This window comes from Lycium barbarum, chromosome 5 (assembly GCF_019175385.1).
Source record: "Lycium barbarum isolate Lr01 chromosome 5, ASM1917538v2, whole genome shotgun sequence".
In the NCBI taxonomy this organism is placed as follows: domain Eukaryota; kingdom Viridiplantae; phylum Streptophyta; class Magnoliopsida; order Solanales; family Solanaceae; genus Lycium; species Lycium barbarum.
This window is the reverse complement of record NC_083341.1, coordinates 138,649,903-138,662,434: the sequence shown is the minus strand read 5'-3', so window position 1 is coordinate 138,662,434 and position 12,532 is coordinate 138,649,903.

Genomic DNA, 12,532 nt, shown 5'->3' with positions numbered 1-12,532 from the left:
CCTGAAAATATTGAGTTTTCCAACCGCCTCTTTTTTCCCCCTAAAATATTAGCCCACTGTTTTCTAAATATTAAAAGTGTCGAGCCATTTTTTTTTATTTTCGCATTTTTTCCTTGTTATTGTTTCGCATCCGAATCTACGCAAACTCGGAGATTTGAAGTGTTGGAGCGTAGATCGAAGGCCCCGCACCCATTTCGCTGCACCCGAAGAAGGTAAATTTCCTTCCCTTAAATTATTTTTAGTATTTTGTTGTAATGTTTGAAACTGTTTTTGTGATCTGTTTTGCTTAGTTGTATTTCAGTTTTTTTGTTCGTAGTTATTTTAGTTGTATTAAGCATGTTTTAGTTCAGTTTAATTCAGTTTTGGGATTATTGCAGCTTTATATGCAAGTTGGGATTAACCGGGTGCTTTAAATTCATCTTTGTTTGCCTGTATGTCCTTGGGTTAGTCATGTGTTAGCGTTGATTTAGGTAACCTGTAATCGTGTTTGTGTACATTATCTTTCTTTTCTAGGATTAGTTAGCCTAATCAGATTGTCACATGCTTAGTTTTCCTGCTAACATAGTGATTTAAGCCATTACTGTTCTATATGCTTGGTCCTGCGACTTGTTTAAAATGAAGTTAGTATGATTTAACCTGTCATTAGTAAGTCCATGGGTCTTGTTTGATATTAGAAGTTACTTGGAAATGTATGTTTTCTTGAGTGTATTTCCTCTTTGTTCCCTAACGTCCAGTTTTGAAACCTCTTTATTTCAACTTGTCAATAGTTTTCCTCTCTGTAATAACAACTTGAATTAGATAATCTTTCCTTGTGTCAACATTAAGCATTAGCTGCCGTTTGGTCGTTTCAAAACTGTAGTTGGCTGGGATTTTGTTTAGTTAGATATGCTTTTGTGTTAGTTGAATTGATTTATATAGTTAAGCCATGTTTCTTGTATGATACTTCTAGCTTAGTTGGTTTAGTCGTTGCATTAATTCAAGCCTAGTCTGCCTTAGTTGTCTCCTGTATTAACCTAAAGTGACCCTTTTAATTTGAAGTATGCTTTTTATGTGGTTACATGGTATTCGGATTTGTTAGTCAAACTACAGCCTTATGTGTCCTAATCTTTATTTCCCCTTCTTTACATGTACACGTTGGAGCAAATGGAGTCTTAATTCAGGACTCTCTCACAATGTAGTCTCGAAATGAGACTCGGCGCTATTGCTATACCCATGCATGGATTCGATGCGTCCCACACTCTTCAATCACAACACTCGGCGAGAAACAAGCGAAATCGCTAATTGCTTGAGGCTGTCTATGACATCTTTATCGTTTTCTCTTCTCCCATTTCCTCATCATTCATTTTATTTCACCCTTTGTTTTTATGATTGCTAATTTATCCGTATGTTGGATTTGTCTGTGGTTTGAAAGTATGTGTGTAACTTATGATTCACGTAGGATTAGAATGGGTAGATTTTATCATTTAGGATTTCCGCTCTGAACATTAAGTACTTATTTTCATCATATAGAGTGCATCATTCGTATAATAATATTTTAAACTTTGTTAGTTATAAGTTATTTTTTTTTCTCTCAAAAATATTTTCTTAAATTTTAAACCTTAATTAATTAACCTAAGTTTGGCCGGATAACCGTATTTAATGGATTCTAAAGGATGCCTAACCCCTTCCCTTTAGGATAATATAGAACCCGTACCTAGAATCACACAGATTAAGCAGACTATTAACGGAGGTTTAGTTAGCTTTACCTTAGTTAATAATTAGGTGCCCTAATTCACCTTAAAATCAATTAGGTGGCGACTCCTTAAAATAAAACAAATAGGAATCATCAATATGTTGTACTCCGCTTCAACCCGGTTAAAATGGGGTATAACATTCTACACTTCCATAAGTAAAACATTCCAGTTTGTTTTTATAATTTCTTTCTGTTCTATATTTTCTTACATGTCTATTTATATCTAAATAAGGTTTTTTAGCCGCTGACTTTCTAAGATAATATTTCTTTTTATATTGAGGATAATTTCTATTGAATTGAGTTCTATACTTTTTATGCTTTTTCTTCCTATAATTGTCTTTATCATAGCTTTGAGTAGTATAAACCACACTTTTACAGAAATTCATTTCATTTTGTTTTAATTGTTTTTGTATCTGTATATGTGTACATTTTTCTTGTAGTATATCCATTATATGTTGTATTCTATGTCATATTGACCATTTTAAATTAGGGTTTTGTACTACTCCATCTCTCTTATTCCATCTATCTTCTATTTCTCTCCCTAAGGCTCCTGTTAATTTATTAAATAATTCTTTACCTAACTCTTGGTCAAAAGCATTTCCGCTAATAGTACAATAGTAAAAATAATCATTCAATTTTCTTTTTTTAATATGGAACCAACTACTTATACTTAACTGTTCTAATTTTATTACTGCATTTTTTTGTAATACTAGTAATCCATTATTTGGATCTTCTCTTGTGATTAAAGTATGTAGTTTGTTAGTAAAATTATATGGGTTTGCTCCCATGGATACTAAGTGTTGGAATTCCATTGGGAAATTTTCTTTATATGCTTCCCATAATGCTTTGGCTGACTCTCCTAAGAATGTTTTTAAATATTTATACATTGTTTCTGCGTCTGCATCATTATACGTTTTTATATGGTCTGTTACTACTATTCCTTTCCAAAGATCTATCACTGAATTCCATCTTTGTGGATCATGAGCTGCTATATTTAGTATTTTACCTTTATTACCTCCTTCTTGAAGAATAATAGGTTCTTCTATAGGCATTCTTTTTCCTGATGGTTTTATATTGTCTATGGGTTCTCCTACTGTTTTAAAAACTCTTCTTCTAGGTACATTTCCTGTACTTGTGTCTACCGTGTATTGTTCTCCAACAATTGTTCTTTGAAATGGACTAGAACTAGACGCACTAGATTCCATTAATTCTTTTTGACTTATTATTGAGTCTATCTCTACTTCATCAATGTCGATCTTGTAATTCTTCTAATATTTTATCAAATTCGTCCGCTTTCTTTTGGTACATATTCTCTACTCTATATCCCCAATTATCGGTTCTGGCTTCACATAATTTAAAGTGACTTATAGTTTCTTCTATTGTTAGGTCTCCTAACTTACATCCTTTACATCTGAAACTTATATTTTTGTTATCTCTATGGAGTCTTTTTGCTTCTTCTATAGCTATGTCTACTTCAAACTCTTCTTGTATTAATTCTATATTCATTAAAGTTGACTCAGTAATTTCATTTTCATCTAAAGTACTTTCTTCTTCTATGTCTCTTTGTGGTGTATAATTATAATTAGTGAATCGTATAGATGTCTCTCCCCTAGAATTAATATACATTAGGTGAGATTTCTGGCTGTAGAATCTTTTTCCTATTAAAATCTTCTAAATTCCATTCCAATCCTGCATATTCTTCAGGATTTATTTTTTGGGTTTTATTAGTCTTATTCCTCTATTTCCCATTACTTCTACTACGTCTTCTACCTTAATTTTAAATTTTGTATTACTATTATTGGTCATTTTTCCTAGAAATCCCACGCACATTAGTAAATTATTACTGTTACACATCTCTTCATATCCTTTGGTCTGTATTCCTATTTTAATATGTTTTCCGAATTTTTCTAAATTCATTATAAAGTCTGGGCTAATATAAAAAATTCCTCTATTATTTGTCATATCTACTTCTGTTATTCCTATTATTGATTTTTCATGTCTGACCATCTATCATCATAAATTACTATTAGGACTTTAGTTTCCAGACTCTTTCTAGTTAATCCTTTTAATCCTATTATTATTAATCACATATGCATTAAACTTCTTCCAGTATTATTTATTTGTCTTGCGGCCTTTGGGTCTATTAAATTTATTGTAGTAACTTTATTTCCTATAGCTGATAATTGCTCTTCTCTATAATGTCTATATAATTGTGCTGTACTTGAGAATTGTCCTATATTGTATAGAGTCTTTGGATTTAATAGTTTTAATTGATTTTGTTGGAAAATCTGTATATCTCGCTCTACGTCTATTACCTCACTTAGCTGTTTATTGTTTTCTTCTGGTCTTCTTCTATTTAGGATTCTTGATAAAAAATTATTACTTATTCTATTGTCAGAAAAACTTACTCTGGGTCTTTCTTGTCCTTGCCCTTCTGATCCTCCTTGGTTTCTTGATCTAATTGGAAGAAAGTCTATTTTTGTGATTTTCTAATTGCTTTAGCCTTTTCTTTCTGAGATGTTATTTTAACCTTCTTTAATTGTTCTATTAGTTCCTCAACGTCCTTATTCTTTCGGGTTTCTATATTAATTTTCTCCTTTTGTCTGTCACTTATTAGTTGTAATCGTTCACTTATTATTTCTAACCTTGGCACTATTATTTGTTCTACTTGCTTGGTTATTTCTAATAATAAAGAAATTATAGTAATATTCTGTTTTAGTACTATTTGATTAGATTTAGCGTTAGGTATATAGTCTATATAATCTTGCGGTAAAGATATAGATTTTTCTATTAATTTTGAGGCTTCTTCTTTGGCTATACTTGGTCTGGTCTATTCATGAAAGAGTAATTTCTTTTAGCTCTTCTAATGTCTCTTTCAAATCTCTAATATCGTTATTTAATTTTTCTATTTGTTGTGTGGTTTGCGTTACTATTTGGGCTGTCTTTATTTCTATTTCTTTTGTTTTTTCTATAATAACTTTAACTAACTTTTCTATTTCAGTCTTCGTAGGTAATTTTTCTAAACTAAATTTGTTATTTAAAATCTGAATTTTTCTTTCTAACTCTAATTCTTGTGATTTTAGGTAATCAAAATTATGTTCTAATTGTTCTAATGTCTTCTTTTGCTTAGTTTGGGAGGCTTCTATTACTTCTAATATTCTAATAATGTCTTTATTATTTTCTTAAGTTTTTTCACCAAAATTTATGACTAAATCTACTAGTGTATTAAATTGTTTGTCTTCACTATGTAATATATGTTTTCCGTTACTGAAATTATACCTTATAATACTATGATCTTTTAACGCTCTATATTTCTTTTCTGGGTATATTCTTAAGTCTAAATATACTAAATTTTTTAATGTATCTATTTTATCGAAATTTGTTTATTATCCTAAAGGAATTCTTATTTTACAAACTTTCTTTTGATATTCTATATTATTTGTAAGTCTTTCTATATCTTCTCTTATGCCTTGTAATTCCAAAGTTATAGCAGAAATTGTATCTTCGTTAATTAATATTTGTAACAGTCTATTTTCTATTATCGATGATAAAGTTTCTGAATTTATTACTTCTAAATATGCACTTAAGGCTTTTTCTACTTTTCTATGTTCTCGTCTTCTTTCTATATCTCTATATAAATACCAGTGGTTTATAGCTATTTGTTTAACAAAGGGTTGTGTTTTCATATAAAGGTAACTAGTATGGTTTAAATCTTTTCTGAATCTGTTTTTGAGAGGACTTTCTGGATCTTATATATCTTAATAATCGATATTCTAATCCTGATATTATATCTATTAATTCCTGTAATCTCAGCTGATTTTCTTTAGTACTACTTAGTCTGATATATTCTGGGTATAGTCTTTCTAACTCTTGTTTCACCTCTAAATAGTTATCTTGCATTACTCTAATGGAATAAACTTTACTTTCTGTTCTAGATGTCTAATACTGTCTTCTGCTTTAAATATCTCATCTTTGGTGAAATATATTTTCCCAATTAAGATTATTTCTCAGGCTTAATATTGTTATATTATCATGTAAGTCTTGGCGATGGACTATGTCTATATATCTACTGTATTCAGTTAGAAACTTTCTTGTTTTTCTAAGATTTATAAGTCTTTTAAGAATTAAATATATCATACGATAATTATAACTTATATATTTCGTAAAACTACGTTGTCTCATATGATATTGTCTATAAACAAGTATAGGAATTTGTCTTCTCTGTCTTGCAGAGAATGGTCTCTCATAAAATATTATATAGTCTAATATATATATATTTAGGTCCAAAAAATATACGATAATATATATATATATATATATATATATATATATATATATATATATATATATATATATATATATAATTCCTCTCCCCCTCTTTCTCTCTCTCCTGCTATAGGAACTCCAGGAACATGTTAGAACTAACACAGTTTAAACTCCAGATTTTTTTCTTCTAATTATTGCATATTATAAACGATTACAATCAAGAAGTATGTGGAAGCATATTTGTTTTCTTCTAGTTATTACACATTCTAAATGAGTCACAAGAACTCCATCGTATTCAGTTTGATGTACATTTTATATTTTGATGGTATTTTAAGCTTGTGAAGGTAACAATAACATGATAGATAATTTCTAAAGTCAACAAGAATTAACATTACAAACGTCCCGCTTTTTGTGAAATAAATAAATTTTACATCAGAAATAGAAATGTCCATCCCACAATTTTACATTTCTCACAGGTGAAGCAAAATTCAGAACAAATTTTCGTTGTCAAGGTTACATTACATTAATCCTCATAATTGAATATGTGGACCGATCAATTTGTTTAATTTCAAGAAGATACAAAAATCTTAACCCAACTCACATATCTACTATTGTGTATGTTGTCAGACCCTCAAAAAATGTTGTTGCACTCATGTCTCCTTAAAAAATGCACTACTTTTGAAGGATCCGTCACACACCACTCGACATTTTTAACGAATCTAAGCAACATATAATGTTTGTTATTGGTGCCAATTAAATCTCAAGGTAACATAAGCCAAAATCCTATAAACCACCTGATGGATAACATGCATACATGGATAACATGCATACATGTGCAGCGGAAGCAAACAAGCAAGATCAAATTCTTACATGTAAACTAGATAAACACAATCAAACATGAGATTGGAACACTAACCTTTTGAAGCAGTTACACAAATCTTCAACAGCAACCGTGCTCTCCAGGTCTGCGATCTTCTGCTGTGTATCCTGAATTTCTATGAACGAAATACTTGAGTGACAAGTATTGTGGCTGGAGAATGAATATCACTTAGGGCCGAATGACCTTGTTTATATATACACATTTTTAGGGACCACAAATTTAATAACGAGGCTTCCTATTGCGGTATTAATTCGAAATATGAGTGAATTAATCCTACCACAATAAATTACAATTTATTCCACTAAAAAGTTGTAATTGCACTCCTTAGTTTAATTTCGAAATCTTTAATTAAAAACTTATTTAACTCCCGATGTTAAGATTACATATACCAATCAAATAAATTAAATTACTGAGAATATAATTCATTGACTAATTTAATCATTTATATTTCTGCTTAACTTATTTCATGTGATGGATACTAAATCCACCTGCAGTTTTTTCACATGAAAACTTATAAGCATCCATAAAGGGGTATCATCAATCTCAAGGTCGAGACATGGATTCTATCAACTAATTGTTATTTCACAAATGCATTTTTCCATTATCCAATTTACCCGGAATACATTGACTCACAATTGAGTCATACGTTTTAACAAATCAAAATAATGAACAAAGCACATTGATCATAGCAATCATATCAAGATTAAGAGTATTACATTTAATGAGCTAGAGAGGTTGTTTTATATATTAAGTACAAAAACACTTATCTCTACTTGATCCGTTCAATACATACAAAATGTACTAGCATAAGAAGTTGGAATAAGACCATTCCCATAATCAAGATAGATTATATTTTTATCTTATGCTACAATCATCAAGATACTTTGCCCAGTTTCATCTTTGATTGTGAACATTAACTTTATAACTTATAAGAACTGACTATTTAATCTTTTGTGCATGAGCTAAAACTCCATACACTAGATCGTCCACTATATAAGTAAAGGGCGCACATATGAACAAATGATCTATTTAAAATAAGACTTTATTGAATTGAATAAACAAAATAAAAGACATTTTACATAAATGACTACACTTTAGGGGTTTAAAATTAGGCATAGCTACATTTCAATATTTACATGGCGTAGCTACTTTTTCTTCGTTGTATTCATTTTTTTTCCGCTGTATTCATTTTTTTTCGCTGTATTCATGAATACAACATTTTTTTTCCACTGTATTCATGAAATTACTCTCTGTATTCATAAACGGGCTCGTTGTATTCATGAATACAGTGAGTAAAACTGAATACATAAAAACATAGATACACCAAAAATTAACAAATACACCTTAAAAATGAATAAAATCTAAAATTTTAACAAAAAAAACTCAAAAAAGTGAATACAATCGTTGTATTCGTGAATACAACTATACCAACCACTAGTTCCGGCAGATCTGTCGAAGAAAAAAAATGAATACAATCTAAAATTTTAACAAAAAAAGGCTCAAAAAAGTGAATACAATTGCCGCATTCGTGAATACAACAACACCCACTAGTTTCGGCTAGATCCGCCAGAAATTTCATAACAACAACAACAGCCCTTCGCCGGAGTTTTGTGGCCAGATCTGCCGTGTTTGGGCAGAGCTCCGTCGTTGCTCCGACTAGTTTGTGGCGGCGTGGAGGTGGTGAAGAGGTGGTTTCACGGCTTCTATGGCGGGGTTGGTGATTTCACGCCTACAGAAAACAACAACAACAGCCTTTCGCCGGAGTTTTGTGGCCAGATCTGTCGTGTTTGGGCATAGCTCTATCGTTGCTCCGGCTAGTTTGTGGCGACGTGGAGGTGGTGAAGATGGTGGTTTCACGGCTGCTATGGCGGGGCTGGTGGTTTCACGCCTATAGACTACCACTTCTATGTTGTGGTTCGTCACCGTGTTGTTGACGGAGTTCGCCGGAACACCGCTTTTTCGCCGAAGAAGAAAGGGAAAAGGGGAAGGGGCTGGCAGTGGTGGTGGTGTGGGAGATGGAGCAATGGTAGTCGCTGCCAGAGTTTTTACCGGCGGTGGGTGTTGGCGGCTGAGGGAGGAATAAGGAGAAGAGAGGAGATTAGGGTTTTGAATAGTTACATTGTGTAATTGATATACAAAATTTAGCTATGGGAAGTAATTAAGTCAAACTATAGCTACTAAATATAATTACCTACTAATAGTTAGCTATGTCGTGTAGATTTTCCATAAATAAACAATTGTTCCATAAAGAATAAAACATAATACTATAATCAAATCGCATGGTTAATAGCATATCCTAACACCACCAATACCACGACCATATTAAAGCAACCAAATCCAATCCTAAGTTAATATTGCACCTAAGGCTAGGCTAAGTACTTGAGCAACTAACACATTTAAGAGAACGATTGAAAGGATCGATAAAAAAGCGATTATCAAAGGTTTTAGCATACCAATCCAGTATATTATATTCACAACAATTGTCGGGAGAACAAGTTACACAGATAAATCACCAATAGTGTTTGCAAAATTGTAAGACGAAAGTCAATCGATACATGCCAGAGGAACGTTGCCTTATTAGCATTATTCATTATTCGCCTCTCTTGTGGAATGCAAACAACTGTTAATTATAGAAATTGCCTTCTTAGAAAAGGGTTGATGTAAAAGTAATGAGTAGAAGAAGGAAATAAGAATGATAAGCAATCATTCATAGTCTAAAACAATGTTTCTATAAAGAAGCTAGCAGGCTATGGAGCAGGATTGGCCATCCTTTGGGAATTTGGCATCATGATGAACTTATTATCTCGGTTCTCAGTAGATGGTGGACAACTAAACATAACAACAAAATACAAGAGATGATTTTGAACACTGCCCCTATATTTATTTGCTATGAAATCGGGAAACAAAGATGCGCATGTAAATATGTAAATCAAAGAGTTTTCCACTACACAAGGATGGAGACCTTTAAGTATCTAGGCTGTTAAATTTGTTGCGTCCAGATTATATGCTCAACTCAACTACGTACACACTAAAGTGGGCTGATCTCTGTTTGCTGATTGAGAAGCTACAACCAATGATGAGGGTCAACTAGATAAATGGCAGATGCCAAGTCTTAGGACAAAGTATGATAAAGCCAATTTTTTGTAATTAGTTGATTGTACATAATTGTCTAGGCGGAGTAATGTAACTTTTTGTTGTTTGCCTCCTTCCGTTGTTCAAGGTGATTGCATCACCTTTGTGTTGTAATTGAGGTATGGTCTAGCCCTCCTCTTCTTTTGCTATGCTAATACAACACGGCTCAGACTCTACTAGGTAATTGAATAATAAAAAACATATATTTTCTTGGTAACTTTATAAACATCTAATTATAAGATATTACTATGATTAAACTTTATATATACAGATGATGAAATAAATGTTACACCCCGCACTTTCAGTGTTACACCCCGTACCTTAGAGAAGCACTAGTTAAATTTGAATGTAAGTATGTCGAGCTATGGCTAGGTAAAACAACTTTGGAGTGTGAGCAATGAAGCATTACTAAGAATATTACTGAAAAAATTTGATTTTTTCACTCATTTTCTACCACCTTCTCTCCCTAAATTCTCTCTACACTTCCTCAAAACTCTTTCTACCAAATTAATGAAGGTCTGAGATCAATTCAAGTGATTTTGCTTAATCGAGGCCCGGATAACGCATGGTTGTGATTCTAGTATTGTTTTGCGGTGGATTTTAGCGTGGATTCAAGTGGATATCGGAGATATTGCTGTTTTAACAAGAATAAGGTATGAATCTCTTTCTATTTACATTAATACCGGTTTATTCTCGGAGACAAAGTCGTTAAGTAATTGTATAGTAAGTTGGTTAGTTATGGAAGTTGGAAAACAGCGTGTGGGTTGTCTTATGGCACATGTTGGTTGATAATGTTGTTGTGATGTTGGTGTTGGTGTTGTTGTTGTTGTTGTTGGTTGTTAGATTGTGATTTCAGACTAGGCATATAAATAGGGGAGATGTTGCCCGAATTTCAGCAGATTCTAAATGAATTTAAATTAAGGGTTTAAGACGAGCGTATGACGATGAGCCTAACAATAGTATGAATGGTTCTATATGTAGATTACGAGGCTACGAATGATCTTAAGTGAATTCCAAGACAGGAAGTAAGTTGAAAGTAGAGAAATTATCTTCCAGGTATGTTAAGGCTCATCCCTTTCTTTCAAAGGCATGATTCCTATGGTACGATTTCATAAATGTTTCCATAACTTCTTTGTTTTTAAAAGTTAGAAGTTTATGACTCCAAGGCGTGATTCCTTTCCTGATAATCCATAAATGTTTTCCAAAATGCCGTATTTTTCAAACCAGAGATTTATGATTCTGTGAGCTCTTATGATAATGTAACACCCCGCATCTTGGAACTAAGTTTAAGCTCATACCATTAAAGTTCTAGTGGGTTGACAGGCCTATTTCGGGCAGCGATAACTCCTTGATCCGTTGTGAATCTGGAAAAACTTCCTTGGTGAAAGTTATAGCCCTATTAACAAGCTTTCCAACGGTATATTATGAGGATTAAACGGACATCTGCGCAAAGAGTTATGCCCATTTGACTGAAGCTTGTTCGCTGGAAAATTGTCTGCGTTACGGTGACAAGTTACGGACCGTAACTCGTGTTACGGGCCGTAACAGTGAACCGTAACACAGACGAAATTTCCAGAACCTCACTGGAAATTTCGTTCACGATACGGTCCCAAGATACGGTCCGTCCCTTCGTGTTACGGACCGTACCTTGTGTTACGGACCGTAACATCGGACGTGTTTTGGTCCGCAGTTGAGTTTCGGGTCAACTGACTTCGGGAGGCCATACCCCCCTCGTAAGTTGAGAATTTGGGAAAAATCAAAGAATGAAAGTTGTATATAATTGAAATATCTTTCCAACCATAGGTTGTGGGTTCACAGGCGACGTCGGGATTGAGAGATATGGACGTTTTAAGACAGAACAGTCCCGACCCGTTTTCAAGTTGGGTCAACCCATTTTACCCTTGGTATATATAGAAAATGATTGCCCTAGCAGCCCTTATTTCCCACATTTTCAGATTTTTAGAGAGAGGAAGTGATAGAGAAGAGAAACTAGAGAGAGAAAGTAGAGAATCAACCAAGTTTAAGGCCCCGAATCCTAAAGCTCGTGAAGGATAAAGGGTAGAACAATTTGTTGTCGTCATTTTAAGCTAAAGATCGGACTTGGGGGTGTTGATTTCGTGGTGAATACCCAAAAGGTAATATTTCTACTCCCTAATCACTTATAATTGTGAATTGATGATTTATAGGGAGAATAGTAATTGGGTTTGTTGAAGATGATTATATGAACTATGTTAGAATTGTTGGATTGTTGACTTGGGATTGTTGTATTCATATGGATTATGAAGAATGATGTTAATTGCATCTAATTGGGATTGTAGAAATGACTAGAAGTAAAAGAATGGGGATTTGGTGAAGAAAACACCATTAATGAGGGATATAGAGCTTCATGCCCACTAAGTGTTTGATAAAATGCTTAGATGAACAAAACATGGATATTGTTGCTAATATAGAATCCCTATGACTTGTATTGCTATAGATTGAAGTTGAAGGGGTTGAAGAACATTGTGATACGCTCAAAAGCG